General features: G+C 36.9%; 1 long non-coding RNA gene across 1 annotated transcript in view; it reads right to left on the bottom strand.

The window, feature by feature from the left end:
- LOC116533093 overlaps nt 1-19923 on the bottom strand; it is a 257320-nt gene extending 237397 nt beyond the window's left edge. Inside the window, exon 1 of the long non-coding RNA XR_004261081.1 lies at nt 19492-19923. This is a non-coding gene — a long non-coding RNA (uncharacterized LOC116533093). The remainder of the gene's footprint in view (nt 1-19491) is intronic.
- Between the last annotated feature and the right edge of the window lie 2004 nt (nt 19924-21927).

Below are 21927 nucleotides of genomic sequence, written 5' to 3'. Positions count from 1 at the left end.
GTAAAGGGATGAAAAAAGATATACCTTGCCAACACTAACCTAAAGAAAGTTGATTAGGTGTATTAATTTTGGCATCATTGCCAAGTAATGAGTTGTGCTAGTTTTTAATGGGACAGAATGAGGTACTTCTTTCTTTTCTTTTCTTTCTTTCTTTTTTTTTTTTTTTTTTGAGACAAAGTTTCACTCTTGTCACCCAGGCTGGAGTACAATGGCATGATCTCTGCTTACTGCAACCTCCACCTCATGAGTTCAAGCGATTCTCCTGCCTCAGCTGCCAGAGCAGCTGGGATTACAGGCATGTGCCATCACACCCAGCTAATTTTTGTATTTTTAGTAGAGACAAGGTTTTACCATGTTGGCCAGGCTGATCTCAAACTCCTGACCTCAGGTGATCCACCCACCTCAGCCTCCCAAAGTGCTGCTGGGATTACAGGCGTGAGCCACCGTGCCCAGCTAGAATGAGCTACCTCTATAGGCCCAGAAGCTTCATGGAAATCAAAGGTTTTTTGTTTTTTGTTTTTGCTTTTTTGAGACAGAGTATCACTCCGTCACCCAGGCTGGAGTGCAATGACGGGATCTCAGCTCACTGCAACCAGTGCCTCCCAGGTTCAAACGATTTTCCTGCCTCAGCCTCCCAAGTAGCTGGGATTACAGGCATCTGCCACCATGCCCGGCTAATTTTTGTATTTTTAGTAGAGATAAGGTTTCACCATGTTGACCAGGCTGGTCTCGAACTTCTGACCTCAGGTGATCCACCAGTCTCAGCCCCCCAAAGTGCTGGGATTACAGGCGTAAGCCACTACACACAGCCAGAAATTGGAAGTTATAAGTTTTGCAGGTACTTTGACTCAAATGTCCCCAGCCCAAATCCAACATTCCATTCCATTCCTTCTCAACCAAGATTCTTACCTTGCATGGCAGAATTGCTGGGCTTGAGAACTAAAATTCTCTGCTGTCAGGAAGCCCAGTGCAGGTCCTGATATTCAGCACCTTCTTTTCTCTGGATTTGAGAAATTAAAGTTTCTTTATATCTTACTGCTGAAGTCCTTTGCCTTTCACAGATAAGTCAGTGATCAATCACCCTCAGGCTTTTGTTGTCTTTCTCCACTGTATCAAATGCACTCAGCAAGAGACATTCAGTTCTACAGGTCTTATGACTACTATTTCCCCAAAAGCTCTTAAATACCTGAGATACTGAATCTTCTAGTTTATTTCCTTCTACCAGCGTTCTGATCCTGGTTTACTACCAATGGAAGTTTGAATAATTGGATGGCTACATCATGCCACAGCCTATCTATATTCTACATACCACCAGTAATGGTGTCCTTATTGCCAGTTGCCTTGCACATAACCGTCTCCAAGATCTCATTTAAGAGTATAACTGTCATTTAGAATTTGCTGATACCAACTATCCTAGGTCAGATTTCCTAGGAAACAGACTCTGAGATTAAGGTTTTCAAGTAGTTTATTATGCTTGCATAATAAAATCCAAGAGCAGTGATGGAAAACATAGAGTACTGGACAAAATGAGAACTTAAACTGTGATGCAGTTGTGACAGAGACCTGAGCTGATATCATGGGGTATCTCTGTAGTTGGGGTTCTCTGTTGCTGGAATGTCCCAAATGAAAGCAAGAGGGCCACGTCCTTATGCCCCACATTGGCCTGTCTTTGGATAGGATGTTCCTGAAAAGGAGACATAATCTTGGGCAAGAAAGTAATTCCTTTCTGAAAGTAATTCTTTGGTAGGCACTCAGCTGTGAGATGTCAATAAAATAAGTAGAAAATAATTTAAACATGTATACAATAAATCTTAACACAATTTTAAAAATAACAACTAAGTGAATGAGTACCATGATGCTAAATGTAGCAAATGCTGGGGAAAAGGGGAAGAGCAGGCAAGAAATTTAGGTAGCACATCATAGATGTACCACAAAAGGAAGTATGAAATGAAAGGGGGAAATAACACAGTTAATTTTTTTTTTTCTCATCTTAGTGTTCCAAGAGGTAGATCATAGGAAAAAGTTCCACAACTAACTCATTTACTTGGGGGAGGGGAGATGCTAAGGAAAAACCAGTTCAGTGGGAATTCTGGGCACCTTTTCCAAAAGATCCTTAAAAAACAGATCTCCTTTACTTAGAGTTGTCAAATAGTCACACACGTATTATAGATGCACAGTCCTTTACTTCTTCAGGTTGACAGATGGACACATCAGTCTATCAGGGATGGAAAGGAAAAGGTCAAGGGAACAATGAATCTAGCTGTTACTGATTTTCAAAACAAACAAGACTATTTGCCAAGTGCTAATTCTGCTTAACTTTCATCATGAGCCCAACTCTTCTATTTCATTCTCATGGGACCCATCCACATTGGGGAATTTGTTTACTTAAAGCAACAATGATCAATCAAAGTCCATTTTTGTGTAGATAAAAAAAGTCTGAGTTTTTCCTGATAATCTCATGTGGGGTATTACTGGATCACAACTTTCTTCTGCCTCCCCTTAATTCAAGTGCTGTTGTAAAGTTCTCCTTTAGAGTTAATATGAGACAGATCTATCTCAAAGCAAAGCAATGTCCAAACACCAAATGTATCCGTTTCATTTTCCTGACTAAAACTAGCTTTACTTCAAATGTATTTCAAACACAACTCATCAAGAACTCACCTTACACATTCTCACATGGTACCTGACACAGCCATAAGAAGCTATTCCCGTACAACCATAACAGTTTCAAACTATACCTCCAAAGTAAGTTTTAACAAAGTACAGGCTATGAAACATGTAAATGGAGCACTACATTTTGTAAAAGACTAAAAACAGAAACAATATCTGCCTTTATAGTCCAAATGGTTATTGTAGAACTCTGATGCTTGGGTTCCTAACATCAGAGTGATTAAATAACTAATTTGCTCACAGATGAAAGATTATGTACCCTCTTGGCCAATATTTCAAGGCTGTTTTCAGTATAGTGAATGAATGCCTGCATTTGCTGCCTTATTTTATAAGAATTAAAATTGGTGACAATAATATATTTAACAACCACTTAAATATATTTTAATGACAATAAGTAACTGGTTAGATATATACTTTGTGTATTACAGTCAAAAATTTCATTTTGTATTTTAATTGGATATTTTATCAGCTAATCTAAATATTTTGCATTACACAGAAAGCCCAAACATTGAGAAACTATGTTTAGCTAAATTATCTCTTAGCTAAATATTAAGGCAGAAGATCTTTTAATTCAACAATTTCTGAATACACTCGATAGAAGACATAATTTTTCTTAGTGACTGGGGATCTTATAAGGCTTCAAGAAGAATTTGATCAGCAATATTATACTATAAATGTAGATGGTCGACATTAAGTTGTTCTATGGATATAAAGGAGCACACTTATGTATTTTTATTCTTCTAAAAAGAAGATAGAAAAATGATTTTGAGTCCTCCATTAAATGCATGTAATACATATTGATAAAGAATATGTACAAGTCCAGCCAATCAAGGGCTTTAAAGTTACCAAGGGAAGCACCTATCTGTTACCTAAAATGACAAGGGCTTGCCACAAATATTCAGAATATCATAAAGTAGAAGGTGAAATTACTTGCAAAAGCATGGTCATCCTGGTTCTATTTTTCCCAGCTATAGAATATTCTGTAGACTGTAGTAATAACTGTAAACAGCTATTTGGTCTTTAAAAAAACAACAACAAACTTGAACTAAAAGGCCTATATTATCTTTCTCTTCTCAGGATTTATACTTTCCAAAAGTGAAGCCATTTAGTATAAGAAGTTTGTATTAAACTACCCACCTCTCTACTCATTTTTAACCCAGAACTATCTAGGAATTGTCAGATTCCCTTCATATTTATCCTATACATAGTTCTTAGTTCCTTGCCCCATTTATGTTTCCTAGTCCCTTGTCTAGCCATCTGTGTTAATCTAACAGCTGTTTCTATCTCCCTAACAGAGCATTCAGCAAAGATGGCAGGAACTAACGTAGAAAAGTAAACCATTGAAGTGCATTTCTCAAAAGATGACTCTGTGTGTCATGGGAATCAGAATATATGTAGTTGCTCACAGAAATATTTTTTTTAATTCTAAAATTTGTGTGGAACCACAAAAGACCCCAAATAGCCTAAGCAATCTTCAACAAAAAGAACAAAACTAGAGGCATCATTTCAAAATCTACCACAAATCTACAGTAACCAAAATAGTGTGCTATTAGCATACAAACAGACACAGAAACCAATGGGATAGAATAGAGAACCCAGAAATAAATCCAAATGTGAGGGATCAATTGATTTTCAACAAAGATGTCAAGAACACACCATGGGAAAAGAACAGTCTCTTTAATAAATTGTACTGGATACACTGCATATACACACTAAAAAGAATGAAATTAGACTTTCTTCTCACACCATACACAAAAGTTGACTCAAAATGATTAAAGAATAAATTTGAGATCCAAAATTGTAAAACTGCTAGAAGAAAACATAGGGAAAAAAGAGCTCCATGGCATTGGTCTGGGCATGAGTTTTGGATATGATCTTGAAGGCTCAGGCAACAAAAAGCAAAAATAGACAAATGAGATTATATTGAGCTAACAAGCTTCTGCACAGGCAATGAAACAATCAGCAGAGTGAAGAGCTCACATAAAGAGTGGGATAATACATTTGCAAACCATACATATCATAAGGAGTTAATATCCAAAATATATAAGGAGCTCAAACAACTAAATAGTGAAAAAACAACCTGACTTTTTTAAATGAGAAAAGACATGAATACATATTTCTCAAAAGAAGACAAATAGCCAACAGGTATATGAAAAAATGTTCAACATCACTAATCACCAGAGAATAGGCAAATTAAAACTACATGAGATACCACCACCTCACACCTGTTAGAATGGCGGTTATCAAAAAGACAAAAGATAACAAGAGTTGGCAAAAATGTGGAAAAAAGCAAATCCTTCTACACTGTTGGTGGGAATGTAAATTAGGATAGCCATTGTAAAAAAAACAGTATGGAGATTCCACAAAAAATTAAAAACAAAACTACCATATATGTGATCCATAAATCCTACTACTGGGTCTATATCCAAAGAATATAAAATCAGAATGTCAAAATGACATCTGTAATATCACGTTCATTGCAGCACTATTTACAATAGCCAATATATTGAATCAAGCTAAGTGTGCATCAACGGATGAATGCACAAAGAAAATATACTGTGTACATACAATGTAATACTATTCAGTCTTTAAAAAAATGAAGACATTCTTGCCATTTGCAACAGCCTGGATGAACCTAAAGGACATTACATTACGTTAAATAAGCCAGGACCAAGAAGACAAATACCACATGATCTTACTTACATATGAAATCTAAATCCATGGAACTCATAAAAGCAGAAAGTAAAGTGATGGTTATCAGAGGTTGGTAGCATGACAGTGTGGGTTGGGGTCAGGCAGAGTTGGCCACAGGACATCAAATTGCAATTAGACAGGAGGAATAAGTTTGAGGGATCTATTGTACATCATGACAGCTATAGCTAATAATATATTTTACAGTTAAAAATTGCTAAGAGAGTATATTTTAAGTACCCTCACTGCAAAAACAAATGATAAGTATGTGAGATAAGACATATGGTAAATAGCTGGATTTAGCCATTCCTCAATGTATGCATATATCAAAAAATCATATTTTCCATTGTAATTATATACAATTTAACTTGTAAATTAAATAAATGAACTTTAAACATAATTGATGTATAATATATGACAAATGTTGCTATTAGTAAAATATTAAAACTTTTAAAAAGAATATATGAAGTCTAATAAGTCAGATTTGGATGCAACGAAGTTACCTCACAGGAATTTACTTGACTAGGTTTCTTATGTATGAGGCCTATAAGAACAACACCCTCTTCCACTAACTCCACCAAACAAAACAAACATAGTCATTCTCTTTTCCATAGTCCATTTCTTACGTAGCAGCCAGATTTCCCCCTCCACTATTTACAACTCTCCCACTCCAATTTTATTCAATTTTATTCTCTGAGCCAGTAATCAGTAAAATTCTAATTATCTTTCATCCTTTTTGGAAAGATCCATTCATCCACTAATCTTCACTAATAATGTCACTTAGAAAAGTCCTTTTATAGTTCATACATCCTAGAGCTCATTTTGAAATTCTTGGCTATTTGCATATATGATTCTTGAGCTGGCTGCTAAAATGTTGGGAGACACAGTGGACAAGATTGAGAAGTACATATTCATATCTGATCCCACTTTCCTCCACTCTTGGATAAACTGTTCACTGAAACTGATAAATAAAGATTGCATCAGTATAATGTACCCAAAATAATTTCACACACACACACAAATTGGTTAACAGTTGTAGTTGGTTAATATTTGTATTTGTTTGGATTAATTTTAAACTTATGAAATAAATAAATACATACATTATTTATATATCCTTCCCAAAGAAAGATGAAGTACAATAGGCTATTAAAGCATGATCTTGGTTTGGGGGCACTCTACTTTGAATCCTCACACTCTTGTAAATATGCTGTGCTAAGAATCTTTTTCTTTCTGTTTAACATTCAGGACAAAAGCAATGTACATGCCTATAGGCCTATTTATCAAGAAATAAAAGTAATAAATGAAAGACACATTTGAATAACAAGAGTGAACTAGACATGAGAAAATAGAACAGGCCCAGGCAGCTTCAATTCTCCATCTTAAAATTACTCACTATTGTTGAGCATAATAGAATATCAAAAGAAAAAATTCAAAACTCAAATTAATTCCTATCCTCCCAGGAGAAGCTGCCTGCCTGATTCTGATCTGTCTTTCATGCGTTGTTCTCACTCAAACTTACAATTTCAAGGGCTACAGTGTCATTCCAATATGCAAAGAAGTGTTGGCATTAATAAGAGTTATATTTAGAAATCCTTCTACTGTGAGATAGAATATTAAACTTCTGAATTTTAAGGTCATGACAAGGACACACTGACTAGCTAAAGTTTCAAAATTATGTAACTTAGCTCCTTTGTTAATCACAGGCTCTACAAATGTTCTGCCCAAATCAAAAGGGACAAGTTTGTTCATTCTTCCTGCAAATCTGGACCATCAGGATGGGCATGTTATATTCTGGTAACAAACCATCCCAAAATCTCAAAGAGACTTTTAAACGAAGTTCTATTTCTTTCTCATCCCACATGGCCACCATTTTACTCTTGGTACCAGTGGACAGAGCAAGCAACCATCCTAAATATTGCTGGTCATTATGACAATGGGAAAAAGTCTTAGAGTGCATTGCATGAATGATTATTTCTGTCTAGAAGAAATGACTGTCACTTCTCTCACAACTCATTGGCTGAAACAAACTATGTGACCCCACACAAACGTAGTAAAACAAGGAAGTATAATCTCTCCAGCTACCCAAAAGAAAATAAGATGAAAACCAGAGCAGTAAACACAACAACAGCAATGGGCTTCTTTTCTCTCTAGCTTCCAGTTAGCATCCACCACTGAGAAACACTGGGAAATCAGAGGGAGGCAAAATTGTGGGGGACCCACTCCTTTTAGGATGGTGCTGCTGCTGGCTGGCTGCATGCCCCAGCTAGGGTTAACATTCCTTTCAGGTAGCCCACATCACATCCATTTCCTGTCTTTCCAGAGTAGGGGTCAAACCCTCTCTAGTTCTTTCAGATCTAAGAATAACTTCCTAATGTTTCTAGTCTCAGGGTACTGAAGTTTCCCCTGTGGTTTTCCTAATAGTTGTGGACTGAATTCTGTCCTCTTAGCATTCCTATATTGAAGCCCTACCCCGCAGTGCGATGGTATTAGCAAATGGGGTCTTTGGGGGATAATTAGGTTTAGAAAAGGTCTTGAGGGTAGGATCTTCATTATAGAATTAGTGCCCTTATAAGAAGAAACACCAGAGCGTGATCTCTCTTCTCTTTTCTTTCTCTCTCTCTCCACCCTGTCTCTTGACTCTCTCTTCCTTTCTCCCCCTCTCACTTTCTCTTTCTCCCTCTCTCCTCCCATTTCTTTTCTTGCTGTTTGAAAATAGAGTAAAAAGGCAGCCATCTACAAGTCAGGAAGATGACCCTCATTAAGAATCCAGCCACGTTGGCACCCTGACTTCAGAATTCCAACTTTCAGAACCATGAGAAATTTCTTTTGTTTAGGCCACCCAGTCCTTGGCATTTTCTTATGGCAGCCTGGGAAGACTAAGACATTTATCCTACCTATACTCTTAGAATAATACCTTTATTAAACTCTTCTCAAATTACCTAATATGAATATACCATCTCTTTCCTGCTGAGGTTGTTACTAATGCAATATGTATTTTTAATTCTCTGTTGTTTGTACCTATAATTTATCTCAAACTTGTAATTTCCTACATACATGACAGCTTAATTATGACTTAGAAAATTAGAACAAACTTCTGTTTAAAAAGGAGAAATGTTTAAATAAATGTACCATTTATGTTTTATTCAAGGCACTGTAAAGAGGAAGGTAAAATACAGCATAATCATTCAGAGAACAGGACTTGGGTTTAGGCAGACCTGGGGTTTAGTCACATCTCTGTACATTGTAGCAAAGTTATTTGGCCATGCTATTTAACTTCTCTAATGCTCTTATTCCTTACCCGTCAAATAAGGATTATCATTTGCCTTATAACCAAGTTACAGAGTTGTATTGGCTCAAAACCTGGAGCTGAGAATACTGTTACTATTATTCACATACCAAAAATGCTTTCTTGGTATTTCTATTTTTTGTGATATTGCTATTATTGGAAGCTTCTTGAAACCTGAGCATATCTATGTGTGCTAATTCTCACAACCATCACAGCCTATGGGACTTTTACATTAATAGATAAGTGCCCATCAACAAGATCCAAAAGCAACATGAGCTAAGACCAGAAGGCATCCTCCATTTTGCCTACAGAACATTCTCTTCCACAGCAAAGCTAATCAAAGCTTTATTATCTTTAATGAGGTTCTCATACTAAATGCAGGTCACTTGATATAATTTATCTTAATTAATCAATTTTTATGCTTAGAGGAAGTTGTTTGACAAATTATTTGTTCTGCCCACACATTCTCTCTTTATCATTTTTTCTTGCCTGCCACTACATTAAACGTAGACAGGACCTACAGAACAAGGTGAAAAAAACTAATAAGCAGTAAGCTCCTACTTCAGCAACTGACATGAGCCTTATTCGCAATAGACATCACTTAATTTTTCTTTGGTAACACAGAGTTTTCTATGGCTCAGTCAATAAGCATCTCACAGGAAAGTCAAACTAGGCTCTGGAGTCTCCATGTATTATGAGCCTTTGCAATGGGAAAAAGAACTTCTGGGCAGGCACATTAAATCATGAAAGATCTGAAAGCCAACAATTGTGGTCAGGCAACCAGAAACTTTTACTTCCTAAATCCCATGTCTAAAAATAATTCCTAGTAAATTGCTACTTACAAATGACCTTGAAAGTACCTAATCAATTCATAACTGCAAGATGAGAGTGTTAGGAAAATGAGTTATATAACCTTAATCAACTTCTTTAAACTCTTTAGTTTTAGACTCTTCATTAAGATGGGAGAAATAATAGTACAAAGGGCAAGTGCTGCTGAAAAGAATGAAATAAAATAAGGTATGCAAAGTATAGCACCTGATATATAAGAAAATAACTGTTAGGTATTTTAGTATTGTGATATCTGATATCCATTCTAGCTATGAAATATTATGATTCACTGACATTTAGAAAATTTGATCCATCTTGCACTAGAAAGAGGTTATTCTTGTTATATATAATATTCTTAGAATTTAAGCCAAGCCTTTCCTCTAATCATCTGCATCCCAAAAAGATTTGACAGTGTTCAGTTGTCAAGGCTATCCCATGGGGGTATGTTCATGAAGATGACTAGCTTGTTAAATAATTCCATTCCAATTAGCCAAACAGCTTTTGCTGATTTCCGGTTCATTGCAGTATGGAATATAATAGAAATAAAGTGTGATTAATATTAGGTGTCAAGTTGATTGGATTGAAGGATGCCTAGATAGCTGGTAAAGTATTGTTTCTGGGTATATCTGGGAGGGTGTTGCCAGAGGAGATTGACATTTGAGTGAGTGGACTGGGAGAGGGAGACTCACACTCATTGTGGGTGGGCACCATTCAACTGGCTGCCAGTACGGCTATAACAAAGCATGCAGAAGAAGGTGGAATAAGCTGGCTTGCTGAGTCTTCTGGCTTTCGCCTTCCTTCCATGCTACATGCTTTTGTCCATTCCTCCTGCCCTTGGACATCAGACTCCAGGTTCTTTGGCATTTGGGTTCTCAAACTTACACCAGTGGTTTGCCAGAGGCTCTTGGGCCTTCTGCCAACAGACCAAAGTCTGCACTGTTGGCTTCCCTTCTTTTGAGGCTTCCGGACTCACACCAAGCCACTACTGGCTTCTTTCTCCCTCAGCTTACAGATGGCCTATCATGGGACTTCACCTTGTGATCATGTGAGCCAATTCTCTTTAATAAACTCCCTTTCATATATATATATATGTCCTATTAGTTCTGTACCTCTGGAGAATGCTGACTAATTCATAAGGTGACCTTTATCCTAAGTGGCCTTGAGAGCCTCAGGAGACCAGGTTTTAAATATTAAATCTCAAATATCTACTAATTTAAGAGTTCACTTTAACTGTGAATTTATAACTTTAAAAAAAAATAACGGAAAAAGGAAACAAGAAAAGAAGTTCTTACTCATGTTTTAAAGTTTCTTAGTTTTCTGATATGTATTTCTTTTATAACTTATTTTATGACTCAAAGTATGTTTTTAAAATGGGGAGGGGGTATTATCCCAAATGTCCTCATTATTAATTCATCTACAAATATCCTACCATACACGGCAATATTTCTAAAGGGCATCTGTGTCAGATAGCTGGTCATCATTACCGAGTGAACTAGTCAAAAGGAAGGCATTTTCATGGAGTCAAACATTTCACAGTCCATTGTTTTTTCCCAGTCAGGGCCCAAAATGTAAGAAATTAGGCAAATGGAACTGTAGACCTTTGGAATATTTTTGTTTAGTCAATTCCTTTGGAAAGAAGAGAGAGGACTTACAGTAGAAATAGCCATTTGTACTCAGAAATTGTTGCCATATTGGCGTAAGAGAGTGAAGTATATCATTTAAAAGTGCAATTCAACGAAATTTGGCATGCCACTCCAGATACTCTACTTCTATACTGAATTCCAAAGCTGGGTGAAATTTGAGTTTTCTTATAGTATTAGATTTTTTTTTAAGATTTAATACTGATTTTTTTCCCAGAATAAATTTTCACGAGACAATCCCACTATTATGCCATGGGCGGATGCCTCCTGCCTTGTCTTCATCCTCATCTAGAGTTGACAACCACAGAATCAACAAAGTGACTGTCTACCAAAGACTGCAAGATAAAAGGGCCCAGTAAAGTATCCTTTAAAACATTTTCAAAAACTCCTGAATACAGGTTGTTCTACAAGGTGACCTTCTCGAACTCTTTGAAAGTGAGTATCATGAAAACCAAAAATAGACACACACCAAAAAAATAAGCAAGCAAGAGAGCAAGAAAGTAAGCAAGAAAAAAAAAGAAAGAAGGAAGATTGAGGCACAGCCATTATAATGGCTAAATTTTTTAAAAAACGTACTTTACCAAGTATGTTGGCAAGAAGGAACTGGAACTCTCTCACACTGCTGGTAAAAATGTAAAATGCTACAACCACTTTGCAAAACAGTTTTGCAGTTTCTTAAAATGTTAAACATATACCTAGTATATGATTCAGCCATTCCAATCTAGAAATAGACTCAAGACAAAAAAAGCATATGTCTATACAAAGACTTGCCCACAAATAGTCAAGCAACTTTATTTAAAAGCCAAATCCTGGAAACAACCCAGATGGACATCAATAGGTAAACAGATAAACACACTGTGATAGGTCCACAAGACAAAATTCTACGCAGCAACAAAAGAGTGAACTATTGACGTATACAAAAACATGGAGGAATCTCAAAATAGTTACACTGAGGAAAAGAAGCCAGACACAAAATAGTACATACTGTATGACTCTCTTTACATGAAAGTCTAGAAAATTCAAATTATCTCTAGTGACAGAAAGATCAATGGTTGCCGGAAGATGAGGGAGGAAAGTAGAGTGGGGGCAACAGAGAAAGTTTACAAAAAGGAACCAAGAGGCTTTGAGGGTGTGACGTACATGTTCATTGCTTTGATTGCCGTACATGTCTAAACTTATCAAATTATACACTTTAAATATGTCCAGTTTTATGTCAACTATACACTTTAAATATATGCAATTTTATGTCAACTATACCTCACTTTAAAATGTGAGAAAAAAAAGATGGAGGGACTTATCTAGATTAAAAGAGATTAAAATTCATCTAAACACGTAAACATTGGACCCTTCTTTTAAAAAAAAATCACATAACTGCAGGACAACTGAGGAAACTTACATATGAATTACATAAATAATATGGTTCTGGGATCATTTATTCTGAGATATAACAACAGTATTGTAGGGAAGTTTTTTCTTTCTTTTTTTGAGTCTCGCTCTGTCATCTAGGCCAGAGTGCAGTGGTGCAATCTTGGCATACTGCAACCTCCGCCTCCCAGGTTAAAGCTATTCTCCTGCCTCAGCCTCCCAAGTAGCTGGAATTACAGGGGTGTGCCAGCAACCCTGGCTAATTTTTGTATTTTTAGTAGAGGCTGGGTTTCACCATGTTGGCCAGGCTGGTCTCAAACTCCTGACCTCAAGTGATCCACCTGTCTCAGCCTCCCAAAGTGCTGGGATTACAGATGTGAGTCACCCGCCTGGCCAGTTTTTTCTTAATAAATATACACAGAAGGATTCAGGGTAAAGAGTTATGAAATCTACAAATCATGGGATCCAAGAAAAACAGAGAGAAAAATTAAATCTGATGTAATGTCAGTTACTGAATCTGGTTTGAAGTTATACAAATGTCCTTTAAACTTTTAAAAAATTGTTTTGTGTTTTTGAAACTTTTATAATAAAAGAATCCACACTCTATTTCACTCTCTTTCATTGTACTCTTGTCCTCATTCAGTAAGATTAGTAGGAATATGTTTTAAATATCTTCCTGTTTAACAGAAAACAATAGTCATCAAAACTTCACTCATTTAACTAGAGAAAATTTATTCTCTCTCTGAGTGGTTAGGATCACCCCACAGATATCAGCCCAGGCTACCCAAGGAGCAAAAAATCCAACTAATCTAACAACAAAAATAATCATGCTAATAGCAGCTAGCTGCCATGGACACCATGTTCTATAGTTTTTCCAGGTATTTTAAGTCTCTCATCTTTCCTGATGTAACTCTCTTAATAACCCTATAATGTAAATATTATCATCACCTTCTACAAACTGAATGTTTGTGTCCCCACCCCCCAAATTCATATATTGGAGCCTAAATCCCCAATGTGGTGGTATCAGAGGCAGGGCCTCTGGGAGGTAATCAGGACATGAAAGTAGAGTAGGAGTAGTGCCCTTTATAAATGAAGTGACCAGAGTGTTTTTTCTCTTTCTCTTTCTCTCTCTCTCTCTCTCTCTCTCTCTCTCTCTCTCTCTCCTTTCTCCCCTCTCCCCTCTGTCTCTCCTTCATATTTTTCTTTCTGTCTCTCTCTGCCATGTGAGGAGACGGCCTTCTGCATAGCAACAGGAGTGCCCCATTAAACATGGGATCTGCCGGCACCTTGATCTTAGACTTCCCAGGCTCCAGAACTGTAAGAAATAAATGTTTGTAGCTTAAGCCTCCCAGTCTATGATATTCTGTTACAGCAGCCCAAACTGACGAAGACATCATTCCTATTTTGCAGACAAAACACATACACTCTGCAGACAAAACACACACACACACACACACACACACACACACACACACACACAGACACGCAAACACATTAACTAGTTTGCCCAGAGTTACATAGGATAACTAGAAGAGCAGGGACTTATACACCAGGGCAGTCTGAGTTAGAGCAGGTGCTCAAGTTTCAGCTACCAACGCCTCTGCAGGCCAGGCAAGAAATATAATGAGCCGGTGGGGCCTGTGGCAAACTGGTACATTCAATTCCTGCTCCTTAGCCATTATTGCCATGTGTTTGGATTATTCAAAAAAAGCCAGACATTTGAATTTAAATGCAAAATTTCTTCATTGCTTTTGTTTAATTATTTGTTTACATTGGAGAAATTTCATTTTTTAAATATAATACTGATAAGATGTAGATATTTTGAAAGAGAAAGTTTGCCCATAAGCCACCAATTTACAATCCACATCAAAACTATTAAAATCCTTTGCCATTGCTGCATTAAGAAATATATTGAGAACTTCCAAGAAATTCTATCTTTATGGAATCTGTGATCCAAGCCAAAAGTTAAAATATCTACCCCTATCCGTCGGGCCCTGTTCAATGATATTTCTGAAACTAGAAACTTCTATCATGCCAAAACACCAGATGGGTAACAGGTTTTGTGGAATGCACAAGCACTACACACAGAACTTTGAGCATTCTTTCTCTCTCCACCATTTCACCAGTTCTCTGTGTCTATAGTACACAGAGGGGACACAGAACACAGAAAAGACAATGTTAACAAGGGAATCCTTCTCTAACTTCTGTCCCCAACTAAGCCCCGCTTGTCAACTTTCAAAAAGGCAGATATAACAAAGATAATAGCATCTACTTCCTCTACTCAGTGCCTCCAACAGACACTACAAATGCTGATACACACCATATCTCATTTAGCACCCTGTGCAGGCTTGGGGTTTCTGAGAATCTCATGGCAGGCATGCTCTTGCTCTGCTGTTTTCTCTTCAGGACCAGTTCCCTTTCTTCACCTCATCATTGGGCTCAGGTCCTCAGGAAAAGGAAAGAGGGGAGTAAAAGAACAGAAAAATCCCCCCGTGTGTGCATGACACATGTAATCCTCTACAAGGTGACATTTCTGTGCTGGCAACTCCAGAGGCAGGTGCCACAAGTTAGTGCCAGAGAGAAATCAAGGTCATAATAATAGTATTATTTAAGTACTTATTATCTAATAGGTATGGGATAAGATACTCTCTAAACATCGCTAGAGCTCTGAGGAAGACTTATGGCCATTTCACAGATGGAGAAACTGAGATTCAGAATAAGTTTACTTGTCCCAGTCTAGGGTTCACCTTTTATAAATGCCACACCAGGACTCCAATCCAGACCTCAGGCGGGTACCAGAGCTTTTTCCATCATAACACTCTGTCTCCAGGAGCAAAGATTCATGATGAAGAAGAAAGAATGGGGCTAGAAAGAGAACTAAATCAACTTCCAAAACAGAAAAGCACACCTCCCTATCATAAGCCTCAGCCACCAGCTCTCCAAGACTAGAGCTTTCTTTCTCATCATCTCTCCATCAGATTTACCTGAGGAGCTCACTTAAAATACCAATTCCTGGGTCCTATTCTAGACTTAATGAATCCACATCTCTAGGGTGGGAAACCAGGAATGTGCATTTTTAATTGCAACTACACAGTAGATTTTAATCAGTGGTTCTTCAAATGAACCACTGAATTTGATGGCTCAGAAAAGGAGGAAGGCAGAATGTAACAATCTCTACCAGATATTCAAAGATAAAAATGAAACTTTAAAGTAATAACCAACAAAGAAGCTTTTGCTGCCAGACATACAATTTTTAATTTTTTTGAGGAAAACAATTATTATCAACAAACATCTAAAGGAAATCTAGTCCATTTATTTTACTTGTTTTGACATCTGCAGATAATGACAAGCTACAGGGGAAAGCTGGTTTGAGGATTGCAGCAATTAGTTAATTTGTGACTGATTATTAAAAAATAATATATGCAGCTCCGTGTTTCTCCAGAGGTGAGAGTTACAAATTACCATGCTTGTTCCTGTTGCCCACTGCCACTGCTTATGTTATTATTTTTAAAGGATTGCAGCCTCCATATGTTTGTGAATATTAATACTGCTAGAGGTTTCTCAGGTTGCCATAGCCACCTCAGTTCCCTTCTGCTGGCAGGACATGATGCACCAGCAGTCAGAACTGTGAAGGAATCCACGAATGTAAATACAACCTGTGAAGCTGCTTAAGCTGGAAACAGCCTCTTTCCTTCCCACAATTCCCAGTTTTGTTCATTAGTGACCAAAATGCACATGCTTCCAGCCTACTGGCCATCTCACAACTGTGTTCCACCCAGCACAGTTATCCCCACACATCTCTCCTCCATATCCCTGGTAACCAATCCTTCACTGTGCATTTCTGATCCTTTATACACACATTCTGACTCAGTTCTTCCGGCAATACTCCCTCCACCTTCTCTCCTAAACTGAAACATGGCTCTTCCCTGATTATAATGATACCAACTCCTAAGTGTATGCAGATCCTGGTGATCATTTTCTTTTCTAACCCATCCTTTACCCCATCATCCCATTATTTCAAGAACTACAGGTAGTGGGTACCAGCCTCAATGCTTCTCCTTCCTTCACTGTTTGACCATTTCAGGGACTCCTTTTATTAACCCCTCTATCTAATTTTGCCATGCCTTTCTGATCTCAATCTTTGTCTTCTAACCTCTGTAGAACCCCCAAGCTTTCCCATGGGTCCCATCTCCTATCACCCCCTTAAGGAACTACACAGAGATTAGATGCCAGCCTCAGCTACTTTACCTCCCCTACTCTAAAGCTGTTGCTTCAGCTCCATCTCTTGTTGATTTAAGTTCTACCTACAGGCCAGATCAGACGCTTCTACCATAGTGATAAGTTTTCTACGTTTCTAGATTGACTGACATTGTCTCTGGATCTACAAAGCATATGAACCTGTAGAATACAGTGTTTAGGAATATGGTCATTGGATTCAACTATGCATATAAAGTCCTGGATTTTCCACTTTGTGCCACTGTGGTTCAGGACAAGTGATCTCCCTAGGCTTCAGTCTCCTCACTCTTAAAATAATAACAGTAATAACATCTATTTCACAGAATCATTATGAAGACTGAAGAGACAACTTCTGGCTATAATTTAGACTAGTTGAAGGTAAGAGAAAGCAAAACTCAGACTAGCATAAGCAGCAAAAGTGTGTTACTGGCTCACTAATGTCGAAGTCCAGAGAAGAGAGTCTTCAGGATGGGTTTGATTTCAGTGGCTAAGCCACAGAATCAAGAACCGCGTTTCTTTTCTTCTCCCTCTGTTCTGCCTTCCATGGAGTCAGCAGGCTTGCTTTCCCTCATAGGTACAAGGGACTATTGTTGGGCTACAGGCTTCTTCATCCAAAGCAAAGGAATGAGCAAAATGATCACTTCAAAAAGTTCTCCCGGAATAGTGAGAGAGAACTTCTCCAGCCATTATCAGAAAACCTCTCATGGCCTGTAGTCTAGAGTGAATTGCACCTCCCAAGAGAAATGGCTCTTCCCATTCACATTCATGAAGTCCCATTCTTGAAACACTGCCTGGAGCAAGGGAATTCCTTGCACAGACCTGCTCACCCTAGCACAGAGAAAGGGATTACATAACCGAGAAAACGTTTTTTCCATCTATAAACTGCACAGTAAGTATAAGCTAAGAAGAGGCAGTTAGATGTTGAGAGGATGACATAATATTCACAATGGACAGTCAAGTCCTTCACTAATGGTGGGAAGTTAGCGAACACCCTACTAAAATCAGCAGTTATTACGATATCATTTTTACCTTTGATGACTACTTCTCATTCTTGTTTATATTATCATTTACTGTTTATGAGATCCCTCTCCATACCCTGTGCTTTACTGATCTTTTCACTGCTAACATACACTAACATGAACTTCTTACCACTAACATACACACCCCAAATTCTGTACCTAGCAGCAAGCATACAAGAAACCTAGCTTCAATACATGGTGGTTGAATAAATGAATAGACTGTAAAAGTGATCCTACCCAATGTCAAAGTCTCTTTCTGGTAAGAATTAGAGATCATTCTCAATAATTTTATCCTCTTCAGTACAGAAAAATTTTAATACAGTTTAAAAAGTCTTTTCATACAAAATAATATTAGTATAATCACTGATTACATAGGCACAGAGAACAAGTATGTGTTTGGTATTTTCTATCTGATCAGTAAATGCTTATCTTTTACCACAATTACATGTAATTTCTTCTGTTTTAGCTTTCTTTCACTATTATTTTGGAGGTGCATGATTTCATTTGACCAGACTAGATGTACTATGAAGAATAACATGAGACATATAATTTGTTTGGCCAGTGTACCCTCATAATAAAAGCTAAAACCGTATGTATAAATTCTAAGAACATATGGTTTGCAAAACCACAAATTATCGGAAAATCTCCAATATTATACAGTGTAAAGTGATAAAATATTTACATAGGAAAAGACTTCCCTGTTAAGATTAATCTTTGAAATGTCTCATTTTCCATATTCATCATTTTATATCAATATAAAGACATATATTCCTTATTCTTCTTTATTTTTTTAGTAAATGACATTACTTCTAAACAATTTTACTTCAATGCTTTTGAAAAGGAGATGACATTAGCAATTCTACAATAATTTAAGTAGCAAAGGCATCGCTGTAATTTTTAGATAGATGTGGTAAATGGCTCTATATGAGAGTTATTTCTTGTTTTTAATTCCTTTTAAAGCCTGCATAATTTCGGACTTTTGAAAAATATAATATTAAACTTGGAAATGTCTTTGAGAGAAGAAAAGTGTGTGTGGGAGACTACAAAACAGACTGGCCGTCTCACAGTAAAATGAAAGAAAATGTGGATGCTCTGTCTTTTAACAGAAGGCTGTAGCAGTGCAGAACCTTTGCTTCTTGTCTGTAGAGACCATATAGTTAATTTTAAGAGTAGAATCTAATGAAAGAGTAATACAAGAAGTGTTTGGAGAATATAAACTAGTCAGACCATCTGAACTTCATGAAAAAAGCACTCCATTTTAAAAGCATAATAATAGCACATGAGCCCAATCTAGGTAACACTACATATAGAAAGCTATATTATACATTATACATCTAATAATCCATATGCATGACCAGTCACATTTTTATTTCACATGCCTCCTAAAATTGCCACTTTGGTTTATCTGCAGCTGCAAGCTTTTCACTATCCAGTACAAAGCAAAGCCTCAGAAAATGATGAAACAAGATGAAGGATAGAGTATTCAGTGGACAATAGTATATCCCCACAGAATTTGATGCCTGATCCAACTCAATGAAGTAGATATTGTTACCTGAGGCCAAGATGTTAAATAATTTTGCTCTATGCTTCTGAGTATTGGGAATCGGGTCCCAAAGCCACTGACAGCGTTGTAATGTGAGATCTAACCAATAAATCTCTTTCCCAAAGCAAAATCCAGCAGAGAAAGTGGGTACCGTTGATCTCACACAGCCAACTAAATAGTCAAAAGGCTGAGCAATATAAGTTATTATATTACCTCTGTGGAATTTGAATGATGAGTCACTTGGGTGAAGCTTTTGATATTTCCTCAGTGATCAGACTGCTTGATGGTACAGCCAAAATTCATTTAAATCCATTATCCCTTCAGCCTCCACTCTGGCTTCTTTGCGACCCTAAGTGCAAAACAGAGATTAAACCAATACAATGAAAGGGCCCTCTTGATAATGATTATAAAACCACTTATTTCCAGGAGATCCACATGCAAATAGGCTTACGAAGAGATGCTCAATCTCACTCATTATTCAAGAATAATAAATTAAGGCAAAAATTAAATGTTATTTTTATCCCAAAACTTAAACAATATGAGAATTTGGGAAAAAAAATTCTCACTTATGGGAGGATATATTGATGTACTCTTGTTGCTGAATCTAAATTTTAAATATGCATACATTTTGAAACAGTAATTCGTATTTTTATAAATTTAACCCTACATAAGTGTTCAAAGAGGCATACAGATATATTACAGTGTTGAATAAGGAAGTAGCTAAATTAATTATAGTAAATCCTTGCAGTGGAATGTCATGAGGATATAAAAAAAATGAGGTAAATCTATATATACTGGTATGGAAATTATCCCAAAGATATTGCAAAGTGAAGAAAAGTAGTTTGAATAGCAATCACTATCACATGATTTCCATTTCCATGCAATGACTCTCATTTGTGAAAACAGTGTATACATATTTTTTTCTTTGTGTACATAGAAATTTCTGGAAATATAAAATACCAATAAGTCTGTAGAGTGGAACACTAAGGTAGCAGAAGCAGGGGTGAAGTCAATGTGGATACAATAGGACCTTAACTTCCCACCTATTCTTTCTTTATTTGACGAAAATGTTTACCATGAGAGGGGCACGAGATTCTCTTTTCTCTTATCTTGCCTGTATGAAGGTGAAATTGGATGATAAGTGTCCAGTATAAAGAGCCTGTCAGACATCAGGAACCCAGTGAATATTGGGTCCCCTATTAAAACATGACTGAGTGTGCACAAACATACGCACACATGTATATACACAACCCACACCCTTCCACCAGCTTCTAAAACCTGATATCATAGTATATGCCTTCCATCAGGGAATGTATCCATTTCTTCAAGGTATTCTTATTTCAAAGGAGGATTGTAGAGAGGGACTAGGATAAGAGTTAATTTGGGCATTGTTTTCACTTGATAATCAGTTTATATTTTTCAAAAGAGAAAGAATCTTGTGTTTTATTTTCCATTTCTAAAACAGAGAGAAATAAATCTTCCCAGGTGCTATCTGCGACTTGGGGAAATGCTGCATCCTGCTCCCCATTTCAGTCAATCTTGAGAGAATGGCTAGGGTGAGAACATTTAAAATATACTTCTGCTGTGATTGAAAACTGCAAGGATAATGAAGGCTTGTGCATAATAATATTGAAACAACACACAGTGAATTGCGGGGATTCTGAGAGTCAGTGACATTTACAACTCCTTTTCTCTCTCCAAAATCACAGAAACAGAAAAACAAACAAACAAACTACCTTCAGTCAGTCAGTGGTCTCCAAAACACACAATGCTCTCACACACCAGCAGTAAAGAAATTTTGAGCAAGCAGTCACAATTAACTTATATATATCACACCATTTTACTAATATTAAATTAAAATGGATGACATTTAAAATACATAGAAGATCAAATTTCTAGCATTTTTTCCCACATCCAATAGGATACTGTTCCAAATAACTCATTAAGTAACTATCATGTTGTCTCTCACACAATTATAAGTTACGTCCCTAAAATATCACAACTTCATCTACTCCACCAGTGAAAACTTTCAAGACAACTTTTACTGTTAAAATGCCTCCTTAGAGAGTGGAGGGGCATACAATTAATTTGAGGAAATTAATTATTATTCTTTTAATTTGGAGAAAGGGATACTATTATGAGTGCTTCATAGGTGCCAAGCATTCTTAAGAGCCTTAAAACATCTGACTTTTAATTTTTCCAACCACTCTGGATAGTAGACCTTATTCCCATCTTACAGTTACAGAAGCTGAGGATTAAAGCCTACAAAGATTAGTTAGAAACTGGTAAGATTTCATATTGGAATCTTACTTTGACTGATTCCAAATCCAAGCAATCAGTCTTTTACTGCTGAGAAAAGGAAAACATCAGGTGTAAAAAATGTGTAATGTGGTTACAGAATCGGAAATTATGAAATATTATGTAGTCAGAAAGATGAGAAGCAGTTTGAGAGCTGGGTCTTCTCTCATTCCATATCTGTGAGTTTTATCACTTTATAGCTACACAGAAAGATTTTTCTGTAGCTAATGATGAAATAGAACCCCACTTGTATTTACCACCAGGTACACCACACCTGAAGAACGTCGGTAGGAAAGGTTTGCAAGCTTGTCCAAGCCGCAAATGCAGCCAATACAAACTGGTAAACTTTCT

This window comes from Sapajus apella, unplaced genomic scaffold, assembly GCF_009761245.1.
Source record: "Sapajus apella isolate SASKATOON/1434 unplaced genomic scaffold, GSC_monkey_1.0 scaffold79, whole genome shotgun sequence".
NCBI lineage: Eukaryota > Metazoa > Chordata > Mammalia > Primates > Cebidae > Sapajus > Sapajus apella.
This window is presented reverse-complemented; position numbering and strand designations above follow the sequence as displayed.